General features: G+C 31.3%; 1 long non-coding RNA gene across 1 annotated transcript in view; it reads left to right on the top strand.

Annotated features, from left to right (window-relative positions):
- LOC141489799 (uncharacterized) overlaps positions 1 to 8,344 on the top strand; it is a 113,683-nt gene extending 105,339 nt beyond the window's left edge. Inside the window, exon 4 of the long non-coding RNA XR_012468995.1 lies at positions 8,257 to 8,344. This is a non-coding gene — a long non-coding RNA (uncharacterized LOC141489799). The remainder of the gene's footprint in view (positions 1 to 8,256) is intronic.
- Positions 8,345 to 16,649: the final 8,305 nt, after the last annotated feature.

The raw sequence follows: 16,649 nt of genomic DNA, 5'->3' as shown, positions 1-16,649 counted from the left end.
CTGGCAAGAAATTGTATGCCATTTTTCAACTTTTAAAGCTGGAAGGAAATTTAGAGATCCTCTAGCCTAGCTTCCTGATTATAACAACTGAGGAAATTGAGATTCATAAATGCATAGTGATTTAGTTCAAGTCACAGAGGTTTTCACAGAACTGAGAGTACATTCAAGCTTAGCTGATTCTTAGAATAGTATTCTCTGCATACCATACAGTTAGGTATAGAGAACTCAAATTGCTCTACTGACATGACTACTTATGAAGAGTAATTTTTTCCAGTGAAGGATATAGAATGGAAGCCAAAAATTTCCTTTCTCTTGTCTTAGTGCCTTCAAGATGAGGCCAAAAACAAACAAACAAAAAAACTTGAAATGTCTTGTTTTGAACTGAACTTGTCCCTGAGATTTAGCAAGAGACATATGGGAACCAGATTGCTCCTGTCAAAAGTCACTATTGAGAATTCATGAGAGTGGGAGGATATATTAGTGTTTTTGACTGTCAATGTTTGCTTTGTGACCTTCCCATTAACAGATATGTGTGCCCATACTTACTGATTTGTTCATCCATCTCTCTAATGGCTCTGCCTCTGTGGTAGTTTTGAAGTACCAGTCATTCACTGTCAGAGGGGGATTACATTTTCTTCATGACATGGCCTTCATTTCAGCTGCATTTGGGTTAGGAGATTTCTGCATTAAGGTGAATTTCTCAGTTTGAAATTTTCTATAGCATTTGATCCTATTGCAAATTTGAAATTCAAAAATATAGATCCTTACCCCACCCCACTTTGGAGCAGGAGTGTTTATATAGATAGATAATTTTTGAGCTAAAAATAAGGTTTTCTATTTATACTATTATGACAGAAAGATTTCATCCTGAGTGACAGATTATTAAATTTTGAAATATTTGTGAATCTATATTTTCAATCAATATTCACTTATATTTTGTTAGCATCAGAGATTAAAAAGGAATAAGTCTTTTCATAGCATAGAATGTTTTAATAGAGCTGTTGTAAAAGTTAAGATGACTTTGAACCCTTTCTCCTTCATTTGACCTATGCCCCATCATTTCCTCATTCCAATTAAATGTACCTTGGAGTCTCGCTGATTTCTTATGCTCTCTTCTGAGCAGTTTTTTCATATTAAACCTCATACTCACACATCTCATTTTGCATATAATTAATTATTTCCTTCATCTTATTAATGATCCTGCCTATTGGTAATCTTCAGTAACATCTATTTTTGAGCCACTCCAAAATTATTAAATTATTATGCCTTCAAATCTGATCGATGAGATGTGTAACTTCTGAAAACATATCAACACTATCTGGTTTTTAGTGTTGGTTCATAGGAAGCTGACAGAAGGGAGATTTTCCATGAACAAAACAACAAGGCACAATTGACAGGTTTTTAGTGTCTAGATAGCCTTTGTAATGTTTGCTTATAAAACCAAAATTTGGATAAAACTAACAGTATGGAAGAACAATTAGTAAATCTCTAAGTCATGTGTCTTTCTTATTAGTACAAGTTTTTAAAAATATTCATTTGTAAAAGTTATTAACCTTTAGAAATTGGGAAAAAAATCACAAACCTCTTAGTTTCACAAAGTTCATTAGATATTTTTCTGTGGAAAATCAGATGGAGAAAGTGAAAAAAGTGACAATGATATAAGAATATATAAAAAAAAGCATATTATGTACTAATTTTTCACCTCTTTCGTTATCGATGTTACTTCATTTGACTTTTGGTTCCTTTAGGTGGCATAATAAAATAACACAACTTAAAACAATCAATGAGAAAATAATAACATTATCATTTGAGGAAAATATTGGTTCTGAAGTCTCAGGACCAAATCAGAAACAGAATTTCTGAGATGGAAGACTTTAGAGGCTATTAATGTATTTTATCTATTCACAAAAAGAATCATTTCTAATGTCATACTTGATGAGTCATCATACAGTGTATGATGGAAAAGAAACTCGGTACCTTATCAGGCAGCCCATTTCACTTCTAGGCATTCAACCTAACTCTAAATCTTATTTTCTGAGACAAAATTCCTCCTCAATACAATCCCTCCTCAATAAAATGGTGATTCTATGTGATGAGAGCTATCACACACTTCCTGAATCTTCTCTGCCCTAGGTTACACAACACCAGATCTTTCACTGGATCTTCATATACTATAGATTCAAGTCTCATTAGTATCCTATTCTCAGTATTTCCAGTTGATTCTCTGAACTTAACATAATATCCAGATGAGGTCTGATGAGGGCAGTAAACAGTACAACTGTTACCTCCATATTCCCAGAAGTCATACCTCTCAATGTAGTATAAGTTTTTGATTCCTGAAACACATTTGTCATCCATATTGAACTTGAGTCCATTAAAAGTCTTAGATATTTCTTTTCTTTCCTTTATCTTTATTTTAAATAGCAACTGTTGTCTAATTACACCTCACAATCCAGAGTCTGTAAAGGTGATGTTTTTTCTAATTTCATGTAAAAAATATACATTTTCCATAATAAATTTTATCTTCTATTCAATCCAATTCTCTAGTCTTTCAATAACCTTGATTCTATCATTCATTATGTTTGTTAAATTAGTCTGAAGGAAGGCCAGTATCATTTATTTAACCTTGTGTTTAATGCTTTTCCTCATCTCTGTGGGCTTCAGTTATTTCATTAGTAAAATGAATGGGTTTCAGTAAATGAGTGGAGTGTAAACTGGCTTCTAGTGATAATCCTCATTCTAAATTATATGATATAAAATGGATCTTTAAATTTTGTTTGCCTAATTTTTTAAAAATTTCATTGTACTGACATCTTATATATGCAACTTCTAGTTATTAATACTGTTAATTGAAAATATGCATGTGATTATCAAGGGGAAAGAATTATTCAACCCTAAATATATCTTCTTTGAATCTTGTAAGAAATTGGAGAGCTAATAAAGCTTCATTAGATTGAATGTTAACATCACAGTTGAAAAGTGAACTATCTTATATACCTTTAATTTTTTTAAATTTTAACTTGGCTTACAGGTCAATAGAAAATAGAAGAAAATTTTCTCATTGAATTAACTGGATGCTATTATGAATTATGAAATTCTCTCATTGTTCTTTGTTGGTAAACAGAACCTATTTTTGTAGTAGTTAATAGTGGTAATTTCCCCTTCTCTACCATCAAGTAGAATTGGATTTTGGGAAAGCAGAAAGAAATCTCAGAATCTTAAAACTTCTAATCTTGGGTTTGCAGTGCAATTATTTTGAGCTCCATTATTAGAACCCATACAAAAAGAAACAGTGTTTGTTTGTTTTTTTACGAATTCAATTATGTTACATTCTTAGTTCTAAAAGTATTCTTGAAATAGTACATGATGGGCAACTGCCCTTGGGAGTCACCTACACCAATCTTTTAGATGTCTTATATTTAAGTCTATCTTCTTTGGGCTTAGTTTCCTCAAATGAGAAAAAGAAAGAGTCTTGGACTAGATGGTATCTCTTTTCCTCCTAAAATTTTGCAATATTATACCATAAAATATTTTAATTACTAAAGTGTTTTACATTGGCCCAGGATTGAGAGGTATGCTATCCATAGAGAGGAAGTGACTATTTTCATATTCTGTCACTGATCAAACCATAAGGACAAAATATATAAGATTGGAAAGAACCTGTGAGTTTCCCAAATCAAAATAAGGTTAAAATAGGTAGAGGATTTAGACATAAAGATAGGTAGATAAATAAATTAAATACTCTATCAGATCTATTGAAAGGGGATAAATTTATGACCAAATAAGAATTAGAGAACATTATAAACTGTAAAATGAATGATTTTGACTATATTAAATTAAAAAGGTTTTGCACTAATAAAATCAATGGTGCCAAAATTAGAAAGAGGGCAGAAAGCTATAGAACATGGCCCTGGAGTCAGGAGTACCTGAGTTCAAATCTGACCTCAGACACTTATTATTGTGTAGCCTTGGGCAAGCCACTTAACCCCATTTGCCTTGCAAAATAAGGGGGGGGGGCAGAAAGCTGGGAAACAATCTTCACAACTAGGAGTTCTAATAAAGGTCTCATTTCTAAAATGTATAAAATCATAAGTCATTCCCCAACTGATAAATGGTTAAAGGATAAGAACAGCTTTCACATGAAGAAATTGAAGTTATACATACTCATATGGAAAAAATGCTCCAAATCATTACTGATTAGATAAGTGAATATTAAAACAACAGTAAGGTATCTCACACCTATCTGATTGAACAAGATGGAAAAAAAAAGGGAAAATGATCAACGTTGGAGAAGTTGTGGGAGGATTGAGGCATTGATGCATTAATGGTGGAATTGTGAATGGATCCAACCTTTCTGGAGAGCAATGCCCAAAGAGCAATAAAACTTTATACCCAGCAATTCCAATTCTAGGTCTATATTCAGAAAAAATTATTTTTAAAAAGGGAAAAGTCCTATGTGTTCTTAAATATTCATGGCAGCCCTTTTTGTCATGGTAAAGAATTGGAAATTGAGGGGTTGCCCATCAACTGGGGAATGGCTAAACAAGTAATGGTCCATGAATACTAATGGAATGCTATTGTTCTATAAGAAACCATAAATGGTCATACTCTAGAGAAGCCTGGAATGACTTCAGGGATCTGATGCTTAGAGAAGGGAGTAGATCCAAAAGACCAATGTACACATCAACAACATTGTGAGATAAACAAACTTGATGGAAGCAACTCTTCTCAGCAATTCAGAGAGCTAGGACAATTGTATTAAAACTGTAGACTATGTTATCCCCAACCAGAGGAAGAAAAAGAAAACAAACCAAAACACACACACACAAACACACACACACACACACACACACACACACAATCCAGAATCTGATGAACCTTATAGAAATTTTCTCTTCTATACCTCTTTCCCTTAATCCTAAATTCTCATACTGAAAATAATTCTAATCCAAGAATCAACTACCTAACACAATTGAGCAAAATCTTTCAGGGAAAAGATGGACATTCAATAAAATATGGGACTTTCAAACTTTCCTGATGAAAAGACCAGAACTGAACAAAAAATTTATTTTTCAAATACAAGACTCGAGTAGCATAAAAAGATAAACAGGAAAGGGAAATATTAAGGGATATAATAAGTTAAACTGTTTATATTACTACATGGGAAGATAATACTGGTAACTCATAAGAACTCATTGTTAGTACAGTTAGAAAGTACATATATTTTGAAGGGGAATAGGAGATAGTAGACTATGAAGGGATAATATCTAAAAAAAATTAAGGGATCAAAGAGGAATGTACTAAGAGAAAGAGAAAGGGAGAGTAAGTGGAAAAAGGTATCTCACATAAAAGAGGCAAGTAAAAGGGAAGAAGTGAGGTGGAAGGAGTGAACCTTACTCTCATCAGAGAGTAATTGCCTCAAAGAGAGAATAACATACACACAGTTGGGTATAGAAACCTAATCTTACAGGAAAACAGAAAGTAAAAGCAATAAGAGAAGGAGGAGTTATAGAAGAGGGAGTAGATTGAAGAAAGGGGTAATCAGAGGCAAAACACATTTGAGGAAGGACAAGATAAAAGAAGAGAGAGAATACAGTAAACAGGGAGGAATAGAATGAAGGGAAATACTGTTAGCAATACTTAACTGAAAAAATTTGAAACAAATTTCTCTTATAAAAGCATCGTTCCTCAAACATAGAGAATTGAAATAAATTTGCATGCTTTTTTTTTAAATTTTTGCAAGACAAATGGGATTAAGTGGCTTGCCCAAGGCCACACAGCTAGGTAATTATTAAGTGTCTGAAATCGGACTTGAACCCAGGTACTCCTGACTCCAGGGCCGGTGCTTTATCCACTGCACCACCGGGCCTTTCAAAATTTTTTTTCAAATTTTTTTTTTTTTGCAAGGCAATGGGGTTAAGTGGTTTGCCCAAGGCCACACAGCTAAGTAATTATTAAGTGTCTGAGACTGGATTAGAACCCAGGTACTCCTGACTCCAAGGCTGGTGCTCAATTGATACATGATCAAAAGATATCAAGTTTTCAGATGAAATAAACAAAGCTATCCACAACCATATAAAAAAATGTTGTAACACCACCGATTGGAAAAATTCAAATTAAAACATTATGATACATGTTAGATTTGCTAATAAGAGAGAAAAAGAAATTGACAAGGATGTTGGAAGGAATGTGGGAGAATTGAGACATTAATGCATTGTTGAATGAATTGGGAACTGATTCAACCATTCTGTAGAACAATTTGGAACTTTGTCCAAATAACTATAAAACCTTGTCTAACCTTTGACCTAGGCCACTATGAAGTCTATATCCCAAAATAGATTTACAAAAAGAAAATGGACCTATATGTACAAAAATATTTATAGCAATTCTTTTCTGTAGCAAAGAACTAGAAATTGAGTGGATACCCATCAATTGGGGAATGGCTGAACAGACTGTGTGGTATGTGATTATGATGGACTATTACTATGCTATAAGAAATGATAAGCAAAATGCTTATTTACCTGGAAAAACTTACATGAGCATCTGATACACAGTGAAATGTACTGTATGCAAAGTAACAACAATAATGTAAGAACATGAGTTGTGAATGATTTAACTATTCTTAGCAATTCAAAAATCCAAGACAACTCTGAAAGTCTAATGATGAAAAATGTTATCATCCCCAGAGAATGAGCTGAAAGGAGATTGAAGAATTTTTTTCTTTATTTATTTTTATGGGAATGGAAATGTTTTGCATGATCAAACATATATAATGTATATTGAATTGTTTGTATTTTCAGTTGGGTGAAAGGGTAAGGGGTGAAGGAAGGAACAAAATTTGTAACTCAGAGTTTTAAAAATGAATGTTAAGAATTGTTTTTATATGTACATGTGGAAAAATACTAAATAAACAACAACAGCAAGAATAAAAATAAACCCAGTGCATTAGTGTCCCAATTTTCCCACATCCCACAAATGTCAACATTTGTCATTTTCCTTTTCTGTCATAATAATCAATCTAATAGGTATGGAGTGGCGGCTCAGAATTGTTTTAATTTTCATTTCTCTAATCGAGTTATTTAGAGGTTTTTTTTATATGACTAAAGATTGCTTTGATTTCTTCATCTGAAAGCTGCCTGTTTATGTCTATTTACCATATATCATTTGGGGAATAAATTGTATTTTTATAAATTTGATTCCATTCTCTACATATTTGAGAAACAGAATTTTATCAGAGATATAATGCAAAATGACTCACTGCTCCGTTTTCTGATGTCTTTTTAATATTGGCCACATTGGTTTTATAAAACTTTTTAAAAATTTAATGTAAAAAATTTATCTATTTTACATCCTACAATATTTTTATCTCTTTTTTGGTTTTAAATGCATTCCTTATCAGTAGATATGACAAATAAATTATTCTATGATCTTATAATTTGCTTATATCTTCTTTATGTATAAATCATGTACCTAGCTTGACCTACCTAGTTTCTGTGAAATTGCTTTCCAGTTTTCCCAAATTTTTTTTTGTCAAATAATGAGTAGTCGTCCCAAAACTTTGAATCTTTACTGTGGTCATTTACTTCTATGCATTGTGTACCTAATCTATTATACTGGTCTACATTTCTTAGCCAGTACAATAGTGATTTGTTGATTACTACTTTGTAATACATTTTGGGATCTGATATGGTGAAAGCACCTTCCTTTACATTGTTGTTCATTGATTCCCTTAGTGATCTTGATCTTTTGTTCTCCCCAATGCAATTGGTTATTAATTTTTTCCTAGCGTTTTAAGATAGTTTTTGGTAATTTGATATGGCACTACAGAAGTAAATTAATTCAGATATAACTGTCATTTTTATTTTATTGGCTCAACTTTCCCAAGAGCAATAAATATTTTTCCAGTTGATTGGATCTTAATTTATTTTATGAAAAATGTCTTGTAATTGTATACATATACTTCCTGCATTTGACATGGCAGGTAGTTTCCCAATAATTTGTATTGTCTACAGAAAGGAATTTCTCTTTCTATCTCTTACTGCAAGACTTTGTGAGTAATATAAAAAAAATACTTATGATTTATGTGGATTTATTTCATATCTGGCATATTTGCTAAAATTGTTAATTTTTGCAACTGGATTTTTTAGTCGATTCTCTCAGATTCCAAATATCTAAGGACAGAATGATAGTTTTGTTTCCTCATTACCTATTTTAATTTCTCCTTATTCTTTCTCTTCTCTTATTGCTGCATTCTAGACCCAAAGGTAAAGATGGATATCCTTGCTTCACCCCTGATTTTATTGGGAAGACTTCCAGCTTTTTCTCATTGCAGATAATGCTTGATTGCTCATGGATTTAAAATAAATGATGCTTGTCATGTATTTCAATGTTTTCTTATGTTTTTATAGGAAATAGTTCTATATTTTGTCAAAAGTTTTTAATGCATCTTTTGAGATAATTGTATGATTTTTATGATGCTATTACTTTTTCCTACTACTGAGCTAGCCTGGTATAAATCTCATATGTTCATAGTGTATGATTGTTGTGATATATTGCTGAAATGTCTTACTACTTTTTCATTTAAAGTTTTTGCATTGATATTCCTTAGGGAAATCAGTTTAAAATTTTCTTTCTCTCTTTTTGCTCTTCTAGGTTTATAGATCAGTACCATATTTTTTGTCACAAAAAAGAAGTAGGTAGAATTCATTCTTTGCTTATTTTTCTGTCATATCAGAATTAATTGTTCTATGAATTCTTGATATAATTCAATTGTGATTCCATCTGGTCTAGATTATTACCTCTTAGGGAGTTCATTGATGGTTCATTCAAGTTCTTTTTCTTATATAGAGTTATTAAAGTATTCTATTTCTTTTATTAATTTGGTCAATTTATATTTTAGAAAATATTCTCTTAGATTTTCAGATTTATTGGCATATAATTGGGCAAAATACTTCTCAATAATTGCTTTAATTTCATTTGCATTGATGGCAAATTCACTCATCATTTTTGATAAGGGTAATTTGATTTCCTTTCTTTTTTAAATCAAATTAACCAATGATTTATCTATTTCATTTTATCCCATAAAACCATCCCTAGTTTTATTTTTTAGCTGATTTTCTCACTTTCAGTGTCATGAAACTCTCCTTTGAATTTCAGAATTTCTAATTTAGTTTTAATTAGGGATTTTTAATTTGTTCTTTACTGTTCTTTTTGGTTGTTGTTGCCACAAGTCTAATTCACTGATCTGCTGTTTTCTCTCTTTTATTTATGTTTGCATTTAGAGTTAAAAATTTTCCTCTAAGTATTATTTTGGCTATATCCCACAAATGTTGGAATATTTTTTCACTGCTGATATTCTCTTTAATGAAATTATTACCTGGTTTTATGATTGTTCTTTGACTTATTCATTCTTTAAAATTACATTATTAGTTTCCTATTAGTCTTTGATTTTTTTTGCTATAATGATCCTTTATTAATATAATTTATATTGCTTTCTAGTCTTAAAGGATGCATTTAATATGTCTTTCATGTATTTATGTGTGAGGAAATTATGCATGGTCAGTTTTTATGAAGGAGCAATGTACAGTTGAGAAAAAGATATACTCCTTTGTATTCCCATTCAGTTTTCTCCAAATTTTCCTAAGGTTCTATTCATATCCTTGTTGTCTTTCTTATTTTATTAAGGTTTATCTAGCTCTGAGAGGAGAAAGTTGACGTACCTTACCTATAAAAAAAAGTTTTACTACTTCCTTATGAGGTTCATTTAATTTTCCTTTAAGAAATTGAATATTGGTCCATATATGCCTACTTCACTGTCTAGGATGACTTTTAGCAACATGTAGTTTCTGTGTTTATCCCTCTTTTAAAAAAATTTTATTTGAGGTACTGGGGCTAAGTGATTTGCCCAAGGTCATACAGTTAGGTAATTATAAAGTTCTGAAGTTGGATTTGAATTCAGGTCCTCCTGACTCCAGGGCCAGTGTTCTATCTATTGGGTCACCTAGCTTCCCTTTCTCCCTTTGTTAATTGTCATTTTTACCATGCTGTGGACTGAAGAGTATCTTAATTTCAGCTTTTATTGTCTCTGCTACTCCAGAATTCAGTACAGGGAATTATATTAAAGTTGTTTGGAATGAAGTGTTGAGTGAGAGTTTTTCAGTCCTCTACTCTGCCATCTTGGCTCTCTTAATGATAATTCTAACCAGTTATTTTTTTAAAGTCATTTGTTCATTTTGTGAGGGTTAGTCTGATGAAAATTAATTCATATACTCTTCAAATCCATTTATTTTGAGCACATATAAACTATTATGTATCATAAAAACTATGAAAGGGAACAGAGTGCTGAGTGTGCACTGTCATAATCTCTCAGTCATATGAAACTCCCAAGTTTCCATGAAAATATCTCACATGCTGAACATGCTATATAACTCTCAAGGATCTAGAATTCTATTAGAGAAACACACACACACACACACACACACACATATATATATATATAGAATAAAAGTCATATTTATTTATAATAAATAAGCTAGTGATATAATAAGATGGTAAATCCTATATCTCTTGCTCACTGTCAGAAAGTAGTTAGGATTAAATATAGTCTTCTCTTAGCTTTAGACAGAGCACTGTCTATAATTTTATAGTTTCTGATGAAGTAACAAATATTATGTTAAAAGTGAAACTACAGAGCAATGTAATACTACTCATCCTTAGGATAAAATTCCAGATAGTTCATGCTATACACTTCAGTGAAAAATCTGACTTAAACCCAAGTATTTAATGGGAAATCAAATTTTTTTCAAATGATGTAAAAGGCCATGTTTTCATGACTTTCCAAGTTGGGCAAATTAATGTAGTGAATATTGTAAATGTTACAATTATGCTCTTGTGCTTTCCCAAATTTCATATATTGTCATTATTTTTATTGAATCTGAGCATACAGATAAGGAAAGGATTATGTGACCTAGTTTAGGGGAGTTCCATTAAAATGCAGCCTAAGAAAGTCAAAATTAGTTCAACTTTCCAGTTAATGCTTAAGATATCAAAAGTTCCAAAATTTATATGAGTTCGATAGCTATCAAAATGATTATCATCCTTTCCCACATGTGTCTTGTATCATCTGGAGCAAAAGAGATGACAAAATGGCTTCCTACTGCTTTATTTGATATTTGAAAATCCACTGGGACCTCACCTGCCAGACCTATTCCTGATTCTTAAGATAATTTTAAATTTAACTCTGCTGTCTTGCTAGTCTGGGGACTCCATTTTGTGATCTTTAAGAGTCACTGGTGTAGACTCAATAGATAACTGTCAATTAAAATTTTCTAGGAACCTTCAGAGCATCAGACATGGTTATTGCCTGTGCAATGTACTGTAGAACAATGAAGTAAAGTATTTTAAAATACAAAACACAGTATGTTTAAGAGAGAGTACTGGCTTTGTTTAACACATCAGGGTGTTTCTCATTCACTCAGTTTTATAAACTTGACTTCTATGTCTGCTTTAAACCAGCCATGCGAGCTTAATGGTCTTTTCTATCTTTCTACCTGAAGGTTAACCTAAGGTCTGGATTAGGTCAATAGACTATATAGCAGAAATATATGCAGATGGGCTGTTAAAGGAGATCAAAACTACTCAGCTATGTGATAATGCATCCATTTTCCCTTAATTCCTTTCCTATGTTAAGTACTGTTTGGAAGGGTGTTGGAAAGAAAAGACCTTAATAATGAAGGTGGAGTATTGGGCAGCTATCATATTAACTCATTTGAGTCTCTTTATTTTAACAACTACAAAAATACCTCTTCAAAATACATAAAGAAAACTTTTTTCAGCTGGTATGACCAGAGAAAATAATTGAGAATAGTTGCTACCTAAATTATTCTTTAACTGTTATTTTCAAGAACTACAAAATAGATGACAGAGGATGCTCTTAAAATAATCTACAACCAAGGAAATCATTGGTAGTATGAGAATAGGGTTGGACTTGTCTTTTCAAAGGTTGCTAGTATCCTTTTAATTTTCATATCATTTTAAAATAGTGTTAATCCTTAACCTCAGCAGTTTTTCAAGTAATTTAATTATTTCTTTTGGGGATAATACCTTCTTTCTAGTAACAGTTTCATAATATTGGCAATAAATTTGACACCTCCCTGTCTCTCTTTCTCTCCTCTTCTTTGATCCTTCCCTCTTCCTCTAATATGATTTAATAATTTTAATTGAAAATGTTGACATTAATTTTTAAAACTTAATCTTTGTTAATATCTTCATAAGTTTTCCCTCAATTTCTTTCTCCTTTCCTCTTTAATAACATGAAAGGAAAAAATTTGAACAAATAATAAATTTAAAAATATACAATGTGCAATGTTTTGGACCCCCTACTTCACCAATGGGATAGATTGAGAAGGAATGTTTTCTTTTATTTCTTCTTTTGAACTGTCATAGTTTTTTTTTGTAATTTTACAACATTAAATCTTGATTGTGTATGGTTTTACTGGTTTAGCTGATTTTCTTGACTCTTCCTTTGCCTACATTAATTAATGTAGACCTTTTCACATTTCTTCATATTTATCTCATTTTTTAATTTAACAGTATATTAAGCTTCTACTACATCAATGTGCCATAGTTTGCTTAGTCACTCCCCAATTTTTGTGGATACTTTTCTCATAAGTGTTTTCTTGGGGAATAAACATAGTAATACAATTTCTGGGTCAAAAGGAATAATAATTTTACTGACTTATTTTTACAATATTCCAAAGTGATTTTTCAAAATGATTAAATTGATTCATAGCTTTCATAGCAACAATGCAGCATTATGCATATCTTCACCAAATCATTCCAGTATTGACTATTCCTATACTATATCATCTTTGTTGATTTTTAGGGTATGAGGTAAAATATCAGGGTTAATGGGCATTTCTTATGTTATTAGTTACATAGATCACTCTTTCAAATGGTTATTAAAAGTTTGAAATTGTCTATGAGGAGCTATCTTCATATCCTTTGACCTCTGACAGGAAATGAAATATATGCTAAAATTTTTCCCCTTTCGACCTCTTCCCTTCTTATCCTAGATATAGTGTTCTTATTATTTTTTATGACAGAAGCTTTTAACCTTCAACTAATCAGTTATTACCTCTATCCCTTTTTATTTCCACTATTCCTTGTTTGTTCAAGACTGTATCTCCTACCTACATTTATTATATTTTCATACTATCTTGTATGGTCATAGTATATTTTCTATGTCTCTTCTGTTTTTAATAACATGAACATTGATGTTAAAATCACATGGACTTTTATTATGTTTTTGGTGGAATAAGGTATAAGAAGCTGTTTTAAGTCTAAATTCTATCAGGATGCTTTTACATTTTTTCTAGCAATTTTTAAAATCAAATAGAGATTTCTTTTCTAAGAATTCGTTTTCAAGTGTAGCAAGCATTGTGTCAACATGTTCCACTATTTCTGATTCTTCCTTCTCTAGTCTATTGAACTGATCTACCTTTCTCTATTTTTTTGGTTTTGTCAAAGCAATGGGGCTAAGTGATTTGCCTAAAGTTAAACAGCTAAGTAATTATTAAGTGTCTGAGGTCACATTTGAACCCAGGTTCTCCTGACTCAAGGGACAGTACTCTATCTGCCCCCTCCTCTCGATTTTTAAATGAATACCATATAATTTTAATGACTAAATATTTATAATGTTATTTGAAATCTGAAACTTATTTCTCCTTCATCATTTCCTCTTTTCATCATTTTCCTGGATATATTATTTATTTTTCAAATAAATTTTATTATTTAATCTGATTTTATAAAATATCATTTTGATAGTTTGATTGTTATAGCATTGAATGTTACATTAATTTTGGCTGCATTGGCATTTTTATATTATTGACACAGTCCATGTCTGAAAACTGTTATGTAATTTTCCTTAGAGAACAGTTTATAATCGAATCTATGTCAGTTTTCTGAATGATATATTGATCCCTAGATATTTTAGGCATTTTGTAGTTATTTGGAATAAGATTGCTCCTCCATTTATTGCTTCTTGGATTTCCTTATATCAAAATATTGTTAACTTTTAAGAGTTTATTTTGTAGCTTAAAACTTTGCTGGAGCTATTGTCTCAATTAATAATTTTGTTCATTTTTTAGGATTTTTTAAGTAAACAATCAGATCAGTAAATATGGTTGAGTTTAATCTTCTCCTAATGTTATATTTCTTTAATGTGAGTCTGATCAACTCATTTACTTGTTTAAAAAATTTAAATGACTCACCTCTTAGATCAAACAAAAGCTTCTAAGCCTTCCACAATTTGGTCTCAAACAAAATATACATTATTATGTAATCACTTTCTTTCCCTCAGCCAGACTGGTTTTCTTGAAATTACTCACAATCCCTCATCTCTTCTTTTTATGCTTTTATGCTTTTGCACAAGTGATACTCTATAACCCAAATCCAAAAACTTTTGGAATCCCGTGTTTCTTAAAATCAAATAATAACAACAAGACTGTTCAAAGGACAACAATTTCTGGGCATAAGTTTTCTGATTCACACTGGTATCCACTCTAAAAATAAAATTTTAAAATGGATAAATATTTTGCATATACATATTTATATTCACAGCATTTTTCTGATAGGATGTAAGGACCTTGAAAGCAGGAACTATTTCCAATTTGTCTTTTTATGGCTCCATGTCTAGGGCAGTGTCTCTCTGTCATCTCTTTGCTTCTCTGTCTCTCACTCTCCATCTTTCAATGATATCACAGTTTTAAATATCATTTCAATACAGAACACTCTAAAAGTGTACAAACATATCCTTTAGTCTTTTGTCTAAAACCATTTGCTAGATATTTTTACCTAGAAGTCCTATGAGCATCTCAAATGCAAGCTGAAACTGTGGTCCTTCTAAATCCATTGCTCATAACTTCTCTGTTTCTGTAGGGAAAATATATCTATAACCCAGAATTTTGGCCTGAGTCATGTTCAATTCTTTACTCTCACTGAAACATTTATATCCAATCACTTATCATGTCTTAATGGATCTACTTCCATAGTATTCTTCCCTTCCAGCTTTATGTATTCCCAGAGCCATTATTCTTCAGGCATTCATCACCTCCTTTGCACAATTGTTATAGTCTCCTATCTTGTCTCTCTTCCTCAAGTGTCACTCCTTTCCATTCTATCTTTCACAACTTTTTAACAATCATGTCACTGTCCCAATCAAAAAACTCCACTAGCTCCCTATTACCCTGAGAAAATGCAAATTTCTTTATCACTTAAAATACTTTAGAATCAGTCTTTCAATTCTCTTTACAAACTGTTTTTTTCTCATGCATTCTACATTTCAGTCAAACCAGTCTATTTATTATACATCCCACATTTCATATTTGTGCCTTAGCATAACCTGACTTAAAACTTCTATTTTAAACCCTTTCTCTTAAAATCCAAGATTCAGCCTAAGTTCAACTTCCAATAAGATATCGTGGGTGATTCACATCTTGATGCTACTATTTTTCAAATTACATTGACTTTACTGGATTTAAGAATTTTTTATTTGTCTGACTTTGTACAAACTTTCCTCTCAGTTGAATCTAAACTCCTTAGGGAACAAGGACTGTTCCATTTTATCTTTATATCCCCTTTTTAAAAGCTTTAATAAGCACATAATAATCACTTATTGAATTGAAATGAATTGAATTACACTTAAAACGGATTAACCTGAACCTATCACATTGAGGGAATCATTTGCTTTCTTTGACTCTTAGCATTCCCATTTGTAAAATGGAGTTAATAAAATATTTTTTTTCATAGAAGAGTTAAGAAGCATTTTTTTAGTCCTAAAGAGCTCAAAAATGTGTCTGATTGTAATTTAATCCATGTTAATAATTATAAAATTATTTGTTCAGCCTTTTGCAAATGAGTGATGATTCAAATGAGGAATCAGGAACTCTAAACCCTGAAGGAGAAGAGGGGCTGTCCATCTTTATATTTCATCAGATTTGCTACACAATCCAATGAACTGGGAATACTGCATGTTGTCTCTTTGGAGAATGCCTTTTTTTTTTCCAATTCCCAGTCCTGTCAGCCATTCTTTCTAGAACATAGAAGACACTTATAATAAGAATTATTCCCCTATGATATTACAAAGGTCACACATTAGCACTGAGTATGAGAGGTTATGCTAAATCAATTTAAATAATTCAATTTTATTCCTTAGACCATTTTTTTTTGGAATTAACCATAACAATCATCCAAATGAGGCATTTTAGTGTATGTTTTTTATTCTGAAAATGGATCATTAATTTTTAAGTCTGCTGCCATTTAGGAGAAAAAATAACCTACTTGAGAATGAGTTTTGAAAAGTTTAAAGCTATATTAATTACTGAAAACTGGCTTCCTGCAGTTATAGGATACAAATTACCTTGGATAATTGAAAGTAAACACCCACTGTTATTAGGTGGTTAATTTTTTTTCTCTAAATTACTGTTAAAATTTCTCAGCTTTTATGACATGTTTTTTTTTATTCCTAACATTCCAGGCTATTCTTTTAAGAATTATCTGAAGGAATTTGAAATTCTAATTATTTGCATCCATTGGACGCTGATTTGGGAAATATATACTATCCTTATAACAATTTTACCATTTCCAATAAC

This window comes from Macrotis lagotis, chromosome 5, assembly GCF_037893015.1.
Source record: "Macrotis lagotis isolate mMagLag1 chromosome 5, bilby.v1.9.chrom.fasta, whole genome shotgun sequence".
Taxonomy (NCBI): domain Eukaryota; kingdom Metazoa; phylum Chordata; class Mammalia; order Peramelemorphia; family Peramelidae; genus Macrotis; species Macrotis lagotis.
The sequence above is the reverse complement of the archived record's forward strand: the minus strand, read 5'-3'. Positions and strand labels throughout refer to the sequence as shown.